This window comes from Nipponia nippon, unplaced genomic scaffold, assembly GCF_047370975.1.
Source record: "Nipponia nippon isolate SJK-2023a ecotype South Korea unplaced genomic scaffold, ASM4737097v1 scaffold_2, whole genome shotgun sequence".
In the NCBI taxonomy this organism is placed as follows: Eukaryota; Metazoa; Chordata; class Aves; order Pelecaniformes; family Threskiornithidae; genus Nipponia; species Nipponia nippon.
This window is the reverse complement of record NW_028262336.1, coordinates 104,793,783-104,807,312: the sequence shown is the minus strand read 5'-3', so window position 1 is coordinate 104,807,312 and position 13,530 is coordinate 104,793,783. Positions and strand designations below refer to the sequence as shown.

The following is a 13,530-nucleotide window of genomic DNA, read 5'->3' as shown; positions in this document are numbered from 1 at the left end:
ACTGCCTTGGATTTTACATAATTGCATGCATATGGAAAAATGCTGGAAAGCTTTGTTAAATCACACTGGTAGCGATATGCAGTTTGGAGAGTTGCAAATGACTACATGGCTGGAGAATCAGACCCTCTTCTGTGAAGACAGTGGTGAAAGACCAGGCTCCAAAGCCTAACTTGGACAGTAAGAGACAGTAATAGCTTTGTAGCAATTCATTAAATAATAGTGTATTTATTCCATATAGCACTTACTGTAGTGGCTTCTGACTGTGTCATTTTAGCAGTCCTTTTTGTTACCAAGTCTCAACAGATCATGCAAAAAAACGAATTGTGACTTGGCAGTCACAACATTAGTCTGCTGCACATTTAAACAGACTGTTGAAAGAGAATTTTTTAACAGCTAAAATCCAAGCACCTGGCAAACAGAATGTTTTGCAAGGAGATTGGTTTATTTCACTTGACAGTTTTATTAAACTTTAATCACCTTCTCAATGCATGCATTGTCTAGTACCCACTGTTCCTGTGGCCTAAATCAGGGACTTTTAAAAAAGATGAATACTTATTTTTCTGATTCTCAAGCACAGTGTAGTTCTGCTGTCTTTCATTATTAACTGTAAACCAGAGACAGAAATTGGTGAGATAAAATGAGGCAATAAAACAAAATTAAAGTGCTGTCAACACTAGATTTGTCAGGAATTTAATGAGCTTTGCAATAAAGGGTGCTGATTATAGGTAATATTTCACAATGCCATTCATCACTCAACAAAATAATATACTTTTAGGAGACAACTGTAACTGTGTTCTGAAATGATGGAGGTACTTACAGACGAGATTGATGGGTGCTGTGAGCAGGTGCCATTGCCACTGTGCTCCAATTAAAGGGTATATGTGCATTATAGGAGGTTAAAGGCATCTCTTAGCCAGTGTTTGCTTTACAGAAAGCTTAAATAGCAGTAACAGAACACCCAACTCAGTTCGAACTGTCTCCTGCTAGCCATTCCTGTGGTTTTATGCAAACCCCATGCTTCCTGCATTTCCCTCTGATCTCCACATCTTCTCCCATGCTGCAAGAATGCATTCGGCATGTGCAGCTGAGGCATGTTAAGAGTCAGTAGCCAAAAGTGCATGATAAGGCTACTGCCCAGTTTGGCTCCTCTGGACCAGATGCCCATTAGCAGCCAGGCCTCCAGGGGATAGCCTTTATGGCGAGCACTATGCAATGTTTAAATTTCTGGCATAGGGACCATGGTGAGACACTTTAATTGCTCTGTCACTGCCCTGGGTGCCTGGGAAACTTGCCCTCCAGTTGTTTTCCAGGAAAGTGAAAAACCTGAAAAATTTCCTGAAGAACTTAAAGGCAGATTTTCCAGTTGGGTCAGATCTTTCATTTACCTTCAATGCTTTTGTCTCAACTATAAATCTAGTTGTTCCTGTAGGTTACTTTCACATCACCCTTGTGCAGGTGAGAAAATGAGGTCAGTCAGATCTGCTAGGTGTCATCCTCTACTTATTTGCATTGGTGTAACTTAGGTAGTTGCCAAACCTGCAAAAACAAGAGAGGAATGAGGATCTATCAGCACAATGGCTTACACCTGGTGGGCATGTGGAAGTAATATCAGACCTGTCTTGCGTGATGGGGAATCTGCTTGGAAACTGATCCTTTGTGTCCACAGAGAGCTGTGTAGAAATGACAGTCTGAATAACAAAGCAGCTGACTTCGGTGTGGACACAGGTACTTAGGTGTCCAAGAGCTGGAAAGCATTTCAATTGCATATGCACCTTTATGCTACTTATTATTTTTGGCTGCAATCACACAAAAAAATATTGGCTGGCTTTCTTGTTAGCAGAGATTGAGAAGATTACATCAAAGCTAATAAAAAAGGCAGTTTTAGAGCTGAAAGCCCAAGTCAGCCCAAGTCCTGAAAATCCTTATTGAGCCTGGTAGTCTGACTCGCACAACGCCTTCCTCTTATCAGAGCCTTCTTCATCTGAGGAAGGAGTACCAAAGAGTCTGAGAAAATCTGATCACACATTACCTGCAGCTGGCTCAGTACAGCTGTAAGATTCAATAAATTAGTACTTCTGAAACTAAGAAAGAAATCATTTATATGCACTAAGATTTTAATTGCTACCCCAATCAACCGTATTCGGTATTCCTCAAATATGCAGCCACTGCCTTATTTTAACCACATTTTGTCAATGATCCATGTAATATCAAGACATCAGGACATCAAGAATGCAGGCCTGAGCCTATGGACTATCATGTGAGGCTATGGCAGACATTCTGGGTAATCTAATATGGACAGGGGAAAAAAAGCAAACCCACAGTTAGCTGTGACCATTATCAATGGCTTTCGCCTTACAGTGCACACAGCACTGGACTCGGCACTGACACTGAGTTACTTAGCATTGAGTAACCCAGGGAGCTCTAGATATGGGGCATTTTCTGGTATCCTTGTAAATGTCAGCCAAGGCATATATAGTATCATTTTGCTTTTTGAGGCACGCCAAATCACTTTTGGACTGAGATTTGTCAAAATTATTTTCACTCCTTTGGGAACACTCTGGAAGATGCTATCAAGGTTGTGAAAAAGGCTCACTAGCTCTTTAATAAAGTCATAGAATCACAGAATCATAGAATAATTAAGGTTGGAAAAGACCTCTGAGATCACCGAATCCAACTGTTAACCCAACTGCAAGGTCCGCCTCTAAACCATGTCCCTGAGCACCACATCCACACATCTTTTAATTACCTCCAGGGACTGTGATCGCGCCACTTCCCTGGGCAGTCTGTTCCAATGCCTAACCACGCTCTCAGTGAAGAAATTTTTCCTAATATCCAATCTAAACCTCCCCTGGCGCAACTTCAGGCCATTTCCTCTCATCCTATCACTCATTACTAGGGAGAAGAGACCAACCCCCACCTCTCTACGGCCTCCTTTCAGGTATTTGTAGAGAGCAATAACGTCTCCCCTCAGCCTCCTCTTCTCCAAACTAAATAACCCCAGCTCCCTCAGCCGCTCCTCAGAAGACTTGTGCTCTAGACCCTTCACCAGCTTCATTGCCCTTCTTTGGACACGCTCTAGTACCTCGATGTCCTTCTTGTAGTGAAGGGCCCAAAACTGAACACAGTATTCGAGGTGCGGCCTCATCAGTGCCAGGTACAGGGGCACTATCTCCTCCCTGGTCCTGCTGGCCATGCTATTTCTGATACAAGCCAGGATGCTATTGGCCTTCTTGGCCACCTGAGCACACTGCTGGCTCATGTTCAGATGGCTGTTGAGCAGGACCCCCAAGTCCTTTTCTGCCAGGCAGCTCTCCAGCCACTCCTCCCCTAGCCTGTAGCGTTGCATGGGGTTGTTGTGACCCAAGTGCAGGACCCGGCACTTGGCCTTGTTGAACCTCATACAATTGTCCTCGGCCCATCGATCCAGCCTGTCCAGGTCCCTCTGCAGGGCCTTCCTACCCTCCAGCAGATCGACACTTCCACCCAATTTGGTGTCATCTGCAAACTTACTGAGGGTGCACTCAATCCCCTCATCCAGATCATTGATAAAGATATTAAACAGGACCGGCCCCAACACCACTTGTGACAGGTCGCCAACTGAATTTGACTCCATTCACCACCACTCTCTGGGCTTGGCCGTCCAGCCAGTTTTTAACCCAGTGCAGAGTGCACTTATCCAAGCCGTGAGCAGCCAGTTTCTCCAGGAGAATGCTGTGGGAGACAGTGTCAAAGGCCTTACTAAAGTCCAAGTAGACAACATCCACAGCCTTCCCCTCATCCACCAGGCAGGTCACCTTGTTACAGAAGGAGATCAGGTTGGTCAAGCAGGACCTTCCCTTCATGAACCCATGCTGGCTGAGCCTGATCCCGATTGTCCCGCACGTGCCGTGTGATGGCACTCAAGATGATGTGCTCCATGACCTTCCCCGGCACCGAGGTGAGGCTGACAGGCCTGTAGTTCCCCAGATCCTCCTTCTGGCCCTTCTTGTAGATGGGTGTCACATTTGCTAACTTCCAGTCAGCTGGGACCTCCCCAGTTGACCAGGACTGCTGGTAAATGATGGAGAGTGGCTTGGCGAGCACCTTCGCCAGCTCCCTCAGTATCCTCGGGTGGATCCCCTCTGGCCCCATAGACTTGTGGGCATCCAGGTGGAGGAGCACGTTGGTGACTGTTACCTCTTGGATTAGTGGGGCTTCATTCTGCTTCCCATCTCTGTCTCCCAGCTCAGGGGCCTGAAAACCCTGAGGATGACCAGTCTGACTATTAAAGACTGAGGCAAAGAAGGCATTAAGTACCTCAGCCTTTTCTCCTCATCCTTTCTGGTGATATTTCCCTCCGCATCCAATAAAGGATGGAGATTCTCCGTGGCCCTCCTTTTGTTGCTGATATATTTGTAAAAACATTTTTTGTTATCTTTAACTGCAGTGGCCAGTTTAAGTTCTAGCTGGGCTTTTGCCTTTCTAATCTTTTCCCTGCATAACCTAACAATATCCTTGTAGTTTTCCTTCAGTCCAGTACCTGCATCACCCCACGCACCTCGGGACTGAGAGGGGAACCACCCGCCAGTGGCCATGTTCCTTGGTAACTACCTAATCTCAGACCACAGTTATGCAGGGCGTTTTTCCATTATGTCATTTGTTTCAGCCTGTTTTTATTGACTCGGTAAATAACTCTCTTGATTACAGCAGTTACAGTTTTCCCTGTGGTTATGTTTGGCAACAAGCTGCTCACCCTTCTTTAACTGCACTGTTAATTAGGAGATCTGTGTTTCCCTTCTTGTCAAAAGCAACTAAGCTCCCTGCCACTGGAATTCCTTCTCCTTCCCTTCTCCTAGGGTAAGAGAACAGCGATCATTTGCTTGGTTACACATCACGTCTGATGTACGCTTTTAGTAAAATCTGTAATTAATACTCTGAGAGGTTTGTTTTGTTTTTTTTTCCTGTGGCTGAGCACATCTTGAGCACAATTTTTTAATGGCAGTAAACAAAAATAAAGAACACTTAATTGCGCTGCCAGCAGGACTCTGACATTTCTCATAATGATGCAATAGCCTTGGGTGGCTAAATGTGAATGTCTAAAAGAAGTCAGTGTAGTATTTGTAACAAGAAACCTGACTTCATTAACTAATCAAGCGTTAGAGGGGAAAATCCACCCAAACAGTGCCAAATGTTTGGCGGTGTTAAAATCCAGAGACACTGGGCCTTCTGGGAACACAGTGCAAGCCGTTAGTGCCCTTTTCCTAGGTTTTAGAAGAAAGCAGCAATAGTCTTTGACCTGTAAAAATGTATAAACAGCATGAAAAGCTTGAACTGACTCCAGCTGAAGCCAAAGACGAAACTAGACATGTCAATATAGGCAGAAATGAGTCCAAAACATCCACACATGGGAAACTGAGAAGAGTATTATTTTAAATAGAGAGTATATATTACTTATTGCCATCAGATATCACAGACTGAGAGTTTATTTTTAGACTTTGAAAAAAATTAGACATTAATGTACTTCTAGATACAAAATAATAAAAAGAGATTGTGTTCGTCTTACATAACTTGTTGAGATAGTCTCTGTCTATAGCCAGGGAGGGAGGAATGCACCTCCTGAGGTCAACTCAGCTTTTCAGTCTTTAGACCCCAGTTTAAAATGAGATGTGCCCTTCTCTTGCAAGAGAACATAAATTTCAAATTTGTCTTCAGGAGAAGATAGATTTTCAAGCAAGACATACTCTACTTTCCATATCTGGACTACAAGAAAATTTTCTCTGATTTATATGCCACTGATGACTATCACGACCAGAAATCTTAATTAGGGTGCAGCACCTTCTGTATTCACACAATGTGCACATGAAAGGAATTTTGTATTTTTCTGAATAATAAAGTGTTGGTCCTCGCCTGAGGTAGGCTGTTCAACTAGATGAACCACAGGTCTGCTGGGAAGACTGTCATTATATACCTATTCATGCATTCTTATTCTTACCTATTTTCATATTCTTGTAAGAGCTTTGCACTATATTTTAAAACCTCAACCTGACTTTCTGAAAGAAGTCATATTTATGTAGCCATTGAATGAAAAATGTATTTATTGGCTCTGAAGAAACATACTATTCCCTACTATATTCCCCATTCAATACTTACAAGTCCTTTACCACTTTGTTTGTGCTATAGCATTTCCATATAGTTCGATTTGAAGGCACCCAACTGTTTTAAAGGTTTGAGATTCCCTTGTGTACCAAGAAATTACATTGATAGGTTCATTACAATGCCTCAGGACAGAAATCACAAGATGCATTTAAAAACTTGAGCCTGGGAGAGGGCAAAAGATGCCATATCAATGCAGCCTTCAACATCTGTGGAAATACAAGGAACAGCAACTCTATCACATTCAAAGTATGTGTTAGATAAAGTGTCAGGGAGGTGGGCTGAAAACTGGCTGAAATGCCAGGCTGAAAGGACTGTAGTCAGTGGCACAAAGTCCAGACAGAGGCAAGTGACTGCCAGTGTACTCCCGGAGTCAATACTGGGGTCAATCCTGTTTAACATCTTCATTAATGACCTGGATGATGGGAAAGAGTGCACCCTTAGCAAGTTTGCACAATACAAACCGAGGAGGAGTGACTGATACACCATACGTGCGTGCTGCCCTTCAGAGGGACCTCAGCGGGCTGGAGAAATGAGCTGACAGAAACTTCCTGTGGTTCAGCAAGGGGAAATGCCAAACCCTGCACGTGTGGAGGAACAAGCCCAGGCACCAGTACATGCTGGGGGCCGACCGGCTGGAAAGCAGCTTGGCAAAGAACAGATTTGGGGTCCTAGTAGACAACAAGGTGACCACAAGCCAGCAATGCACTCTTGCTGCAAAGGCGGACACTGGCTTCCTGGGCTGCATTAGGAAGAACATTGCCAGCAGGTTGAGGGAGGTGATCCATCCCCTGCACTCAGCACCGGTGAGGCCACACCTGGAGTGCTGGGTCCAGTTCTGGGCTTCCCAGTGGAAGATACAGATTTACTGGAGTGAGTCCAGCACAGGGCTACGAAGATGATTACGGGACTGGAGCATCCAACAGATGAGGAGAGGCTGAGAGAGCTGGGACGGTTCAGCCTGGCAAAGAGAAGGCCCAGGGAGATCTCAGCAATGTGTATAAATACATGATGGGAGGGAATGAAGAAGAGGGAGCCAGGCTCTTCCCAGTGGTGCCCAGTGACAGGACTAGAGGCAATGGGCACAAACTGAAACACATGAAATTCCATCTGAACACAAGAAAGCACTTTTTTTTACTGTGACGATGGTCAAACACTGGAAGAGTTGCCCAGAGAACTTGTGGAGTCTCTATCTGCAGAGATGTTAAAAACCCAACTGGACATGATGCTGGGCAACCTGCTGTAGCTGGCCCTGCTTGAGTAGGAGGGGGCTGGACTACATGAGCTCAAGAGCTCCCTTCCAACCTAAATGATTTTGTGACTTTGGGATTCATGAACCTTGAAAATCCTGGTATTGTTAATAGCTTACTGTAACTGCAGTTGCCTGCAACTGCAGACTGAATGGCTGTTTGCTCTGTCTTTGTAAAAAGTTTCCAGAAGCTTGTTAAAACTAGTCCAAACACATTTGTTGGGGTTTTTTTCCCCACAAAATCGTATTACTTCAATGAAAATTCCTATAAAGGTTTCTCCATATTTTTCATTTTGGAATATTTTCATTTCAGAAAACTTTGAAACTCCTTCATATTTGACTTGATGCATTTTTAGTTATTATTTTTTAACTGTTGCATGACAGATCAGTGCTACAGCATAGATGGAATATTTAATTCTTAAAATCAGTAAAAGCAGTTAATACATTTTACTGATCGAAACAGCTTATATTTTTTTTAAGATTAATATCTCAGGTTGTTTCATTTCAGTGCACAGGGAATCTAGAGAAGGTATTCTGTCCAACCACAAAGTAGCAATTTATCTTCATGATTCTAGAGTAAAATTAAAATAACAAGAATATTTCCTCTATGTATATGCAGCATGTTTGTTTGTAGTGGTGCACATTATATACTATAATAGGCATTTTATGAAATAAATCAACATTAAAAATACTCGAAATTACATTCTCAAATTTTAAAAGAAGTTTTGCATATTAATTTTTATGTGCAAATCCCATTTCATGGGAAACCAAAACATGTCTTCAGGGAAGGAAGACAATTCAAAAAGGCATAATTTCCAGTAAATTAGGAATTGCATTTCAACTTTTGCAATTTCTCCAGATTAGAAGTGTTTTACTTATCCACTTCATAAGCAGCAACAAAGAAAGAGCATCACATAAAAGGAGGAGGAGCTGATCCCCTGGATGTTATGCTGATATAAACCAGAGTGGAAAGCCTCCCAAAGTGAAATGAGAGTTTCTTGTGTCATGCCAATAAATGTGAGAGAAGAATCAGGTGTAGAGGTAACCAGTTGGTTATTTAGATACTAATAAACCTTTCCAAGACTTCAGTACATCAGTGTTTCACAGGCATGCAGCAGAGGAGAAGTCCCTCTGGGCATTTCCAGCCAGGTGCTGAGAAGCCTCAGTTTCCCCGAAAGGGGACTCTTTGCACACATTAAGGATGCTCGGTGGCATCCAGGACTGGGTCCAGATTGTCTCTGGTGAAAGAGCGTATTCTGGGACTGCCAAATAACCACGCTGCACCGCGTGCTGGGGAGGGACCGCGGAGAAGGGGAACGGCCGTACGGTGCTTGAGTGGGACCGCTGCACAGAGGAGCTGGCCCTGCCTGCTGAGGCTGATCTGCTGTGACAGACACCGGGCCATTCGCAGGCAGAAACACAATTACCATCGTCCAAAAGAGATACTGAGATTAAATGGGCAACAAAGAGTCAGTAATTACAAGAAAAGGGGAAAGCAGTGACATTTATGTCCTGTTTTGGTCTATCTGGCTCCAAAGGCTTCCTTATTTGCCCTAAACCAGTGGGATCCCATGTCCCCATCACCCTAGTCCTGAGAGCAATGCAAGAATCAGGTATGAAGCTGTCAGCAGCGCACAACTATATGCTGGAAAAGGACCGTCAGGAAAATTCTTAGTGGTCTTAAAGAGTATCATGCATTGCTGTCCAAAAATGAGATCTGAAACCCTAAAAAGCTGGTAAAAAGGTAAAAGCTCTCTACTCTCTTGGTACTGAGCAAGTATAAAAAATAAAAGAAGAAAGTCTGAATAAATATGCTAGACATTAAAAGGAAATCTAAATTCAGTAAATGAAACAGAGTTCTGTAAGTACTGTCTCTGATAGTATATTCCATTCTGAGAAAGGCATTTATTTCTCACTGTCTTACCAGCACCACAGTGGTAGTCTAAGCTAAACAGAAATTATTTTTCTCTGGCTAACAAATGAATACTTAAAGGCCTGGACTGTTTTACACATAAGGACTCTTCTAAAATGGCTATAGTTCCTCCACCTCTCAGATGCCTCTCTCTTTTCAGGAGGGTATCAGAGGCAAAGGCTTCCCCGGCTTTGGAGACAACCTATGGATGCTTATTAATTACCTGAGAGTAGGACACTTGGCTTCTGAGGGGGAAAGTAGGGAATGATGAAAACAGGGAGAAGGCAGAATCTGGAGGAAGGTGACACCAATCTCTTGACTGTCCAGACTAAACAGGGAGGAAAGAGTCTGCAGTTCTCTTACTGTGTTTTCTGAGGAAAGAGCTGCTTCCAGCGTAGGGAATTAGGTAAATATAAACATGCAGGTGAAAGCTTATGGGGTCATCTAGTCAGTGATGCTATAGCCCAAATCTAGCTCTACAGGAATGAATTTTCAGGTAAGAGTTGTTTTGATGTTAGAGGCCAAAAAGTCTGTTAGATCATCTCATTGACCTTTCTGTTGATTAGCATACCATAAAATTTTTCCCCAGTTACTGCAGTATAAAGCCTGGTAGCATGTATATCTTTTAGGTAATGTATATCTTAAGTAAAGGCATACTGAAAACATTGAAAGACATACTGTTTTCCTCTGGAGGTGTCCTGTAATGGGTAATCAATCTCATTGTCACAAACATTTGCTTAATGTCTAATTGGAATCTGACTGTTTTCAGGTCATTGAATCTTATTATCTCAGTGTCTGCTAGAATAAATGGGCTTTTCAGGCTTGGTATCTTCTTCCCATGGGAATCCTGATGCAAGCCTGTCATCTTTCAGTCTTCTGCTTAGTAAGATGTTGACATATTTAAATCCCTTTCTGTAAGGCTTTTTTTTAATAAAAACCTCCACATCTGTGTGAGCCAACACAGGCAGGACGCAGGAACAACCACAAAACCACAGATGAAATGCAAAGAGTAAATTTATTTTCGTCACCTCGTGAACTGGGGCATCCCTGAAGCAGCACCCAGGCAGAGGCACGCAAGCGGGAACGCAGGCACTGCAGAGCTCGGTCCTTGCTACAGGATCGCTGAACCTGCTCTTTTCGCCTGTATATCAGGGATTCACGCAGGCATGGTTTCCCACTGTGCTTTGATCTTTCCCACAGCAGGGCAGGAATCCCAAGCATGTTCGATAGGGTGCCTGAGTCCATCACAGGCCTATGTTGTCTAAACACAGATGTTCTACTTGTCAAGCACAGAAGACTAAACAACAACTGGTATGATATTTGTGTTTTTCTACACCCCAGCTGCAAGTCACTTGAGCACGTTTACAATCTTTCTCCCCAGTCTTCTGTTATTTTCCCACATTCCACCCCCTTGCTCAAGAGACCGCTTCCACTGGGGCTGGCAAAGCTGGAGGTGTCCATTTGGGCTTGCAGGTGTAGCAGAGAGTAATTTACAAAGGCACGCAACAAACGCATATAGGAAAAGGAATAAACATATCTCTACAATAATGCTTTGAATCAGGTCTCCCATTCATCCTGTCAGGGAATTTAACCACTCAGCCAGCCAGGCACCACCAGCAGATTGTTTCATTTGATGCATTAAAACCTGGAGATATTGAATGTCGTCCTCCACTGGCTGATTCATCAGTTATGTTGAAGCAACACATGCCTTCAAAATTGAAGCAGTGTTTATGGTGTTGAAGGAGGAAATAGTCCACCGCCAGCCGATTTTGTAATGTTCATTGGCGTACAGCCGTTACCTACTCAGAAAAAATAGCAATGAGAAACATTAATATCAAAATCACTTAGCATAGTATAATTCTGTAATACAGCTACTGGGGTTGGCACGCCAATGGAACAGGTTGCCAAAAGATCTGCAGCTGCTAATCCTCCCTCAATACAAAAGGCAGATGAGTTAAGTTACAGTGGAGGTTAACCAAATCCCGTATTTACATGTTGATCTCATGGGAATGTATCCAGGACGTGTAGTACAAAGCATGATGAGCCAACCTGTGACGGGAGGAAAACGGGAGTGTCGCCTCCTTCCAGTAATGCACACGCCGTTGCTCCAGCTCCTTCAGCTAACATCACTCTGGGTTTGATGACCCGACGTGGGATGATTGCCCCCACAGATTGGAGAGCTATGGCTTGCGCTTCTTCAGGCTGAACTTCGACGCTGGGTTGACGACGCGGCTAACAGCGCTCCAACGCCAGCCCCTCTAGGTAAGGCACCTGAAACACAAGGACTCGAGACTCTGGTATCACCAAAGGACGTAGAATCAGAGGAGAAGCTGGGACGCAGAACCATACGCTGTTCTCCGGGGTCATCCTATCAACCTCGACATCTAGGCTAACGGGTGGCTGCCGCAGGAGCGGCGGGGTCCCGGCTGGAAGCGGCGGGGCGCTTGCCGAGAATCCGGGGCCGCCTGCGGCCGCACCGACACCTACTACCGGAGCCCCGTGGGGGAGAAGTTTAAGTTTCGCAGCAAGATCTTGCTGAGCCGGTTCCCGGGCCCTGGCCCTCGGAAGCTTCCCACTTCAATCGCGGGCTGGAGCGCCCCGGCCCCGCCAGGGCCAGGGAGGGCCCAAACGGCGCCCGCCGCCGGGACCCCCGGCGCCGCGACCCCCCGCCGCTGTCCGCGCCCCGCCGCGGCCCGGGGGAGCGGGTGGGCGGGGCTGAGGAGACCCCGCCCCTCCCGCCCACGCCCCGCCCCGTCGAGCCGCCGCGGAGGGGGCGTGGCTGCGGCGGGCCCTGCCCCGCCTACGGCGGCCGGGGCCGGGGCCCCGCCGGGAGCCGCGGGGCCTGGAGCGGCGGGCGCAGGGTCCGGCCGCTCGGCTGCAGGCGAGGGTGGGCGCGGGGTGGGCGGCGGGGCCGGGGCGTTTTTTGCGTAGGCGCTAACTTTTGCCGTCAGCGAAACATTTCTGATGTTGTAATTAATCCCATTTATTTCTGATCGTGGGACGCCGGCTTGTACACGGTCATTCCACATTTGTTTCCCCGTCACCCGCGCTGTAACTCCTTTCGGTTTTGCCGGCTTTCCTTTATTCACCACCCGAACAGATGGTCCCGAAATTACAGCCCCGGTTTCCCCCAAGGTATTTGCTAGGGCGCGGAGGTTACCCGTAGCGTTTGCCACTGCTGGCGTCATCCAGGGTTTCAGTGAGGCAGGCGCTCCTCTCAGAAACGGCGTTTTGACGCTGCTCGTTCCTGCTGCCCTGGCCGGACTGGAGCCCGTAACCAACGCATGGCCATCGCTGTTGCCAGATCGTTCCCAGGCACGGCAGAGTGAGGCGATAAGCAGTGCGGCAGCACAGCAAGCGGCGAAAGCAAAAAGCAGCCACTCAGGAGGACTGGGCTCCAACATACAGTAAGGCAAGCAAGCAAGCCCCATGGCAAGCACGGGGGCCTGCCGATTAACAGCTAAATGGCAATAACAGCTATAAATTCGATCTAGCACATTCCAGTCAAATCTGTCATTATCTCGAACCCTTCATGCCCCACGTTGGGCTCCAAAAAGGACTGTTGCGGTTTAACCCCAGCCAGCAACTAAGCGCCGCACAGCCGCTCGCTCGCACCACCACCGCCCCCCCCCCCAGTTTATTCGCAATATGCGCTATCAACTGTTCTACAGTATCTTGCAGCTCTCGGCACCGCTCTGCTTGAGTAGTAATTACTCCTTGTGCAATCGCCTTTGCATCTTGTAAAGTCCCGACTTCCTTTCCCAATTCTCTCCTTTTACTCCGTAATGCAACAACTTCACGGTCAGGAGCTCTAAGACTGGTAACTAATAACCATCATCTATTTCAGGCCATGCTTCCAGCAGAGCCCATGTAGCCAGGGAAGTGGCCACAGGGGTCCAGTGCTCAGTACTGAGCCATCCTGGAATATGGGGAGTCACCGTCGTGGTCTCCCCAGTCCCCAAATTTTTTTCCAGCCATGGCATGGCTGTTGCTGGATCTTGCGGACTGCACCAGCTGTGTGAGCTGACACAGGCAGGACGCAGGAACAACCACAAAACCATGGATGAAATACAGAGTAAATTTATTTCCGTTACCTCGTGAACCAGGGCATCCCCGAAGCAGCACCCAGGCAGAGGCACGCAAGCGGGAACGCAGGCACTGCAGAGCTCGTTCCTTGCTACAGGATCGCTGAACCTGCTCTTTTCGCCTGTATATCAGGGATTCACGCAGGCATGGT

General features: G+C 46.1%; 1 long non-coding RNA gene across 2 annotated transcripts; it reads right to left on the bottom strand.

The window, feature by feature from the left end:
* Positions 1-10,289: 10,289 nt before the first annotated feature.
* LOC148055905 (uncharacterized) lies at positions 10,290-13,530 on the bottom strand. Of its 2 annotated transcripts, XR_015704893.1 has the most exons (4): positions 13,388-13,530; positions 12,454-12,587; positions 11,343-11,564; positions 10,290-11,092 (listed from the first exon to the last, which is right to left on the bottom strand). It is a non-coding gene; the product is annotated as an uncharacterized LOC148055905 (long non-coding RNA). The 2 variants fall into 2 exon arrangements; XR_015704892.1 differs by lacking the exon at positions 12,454-12,587.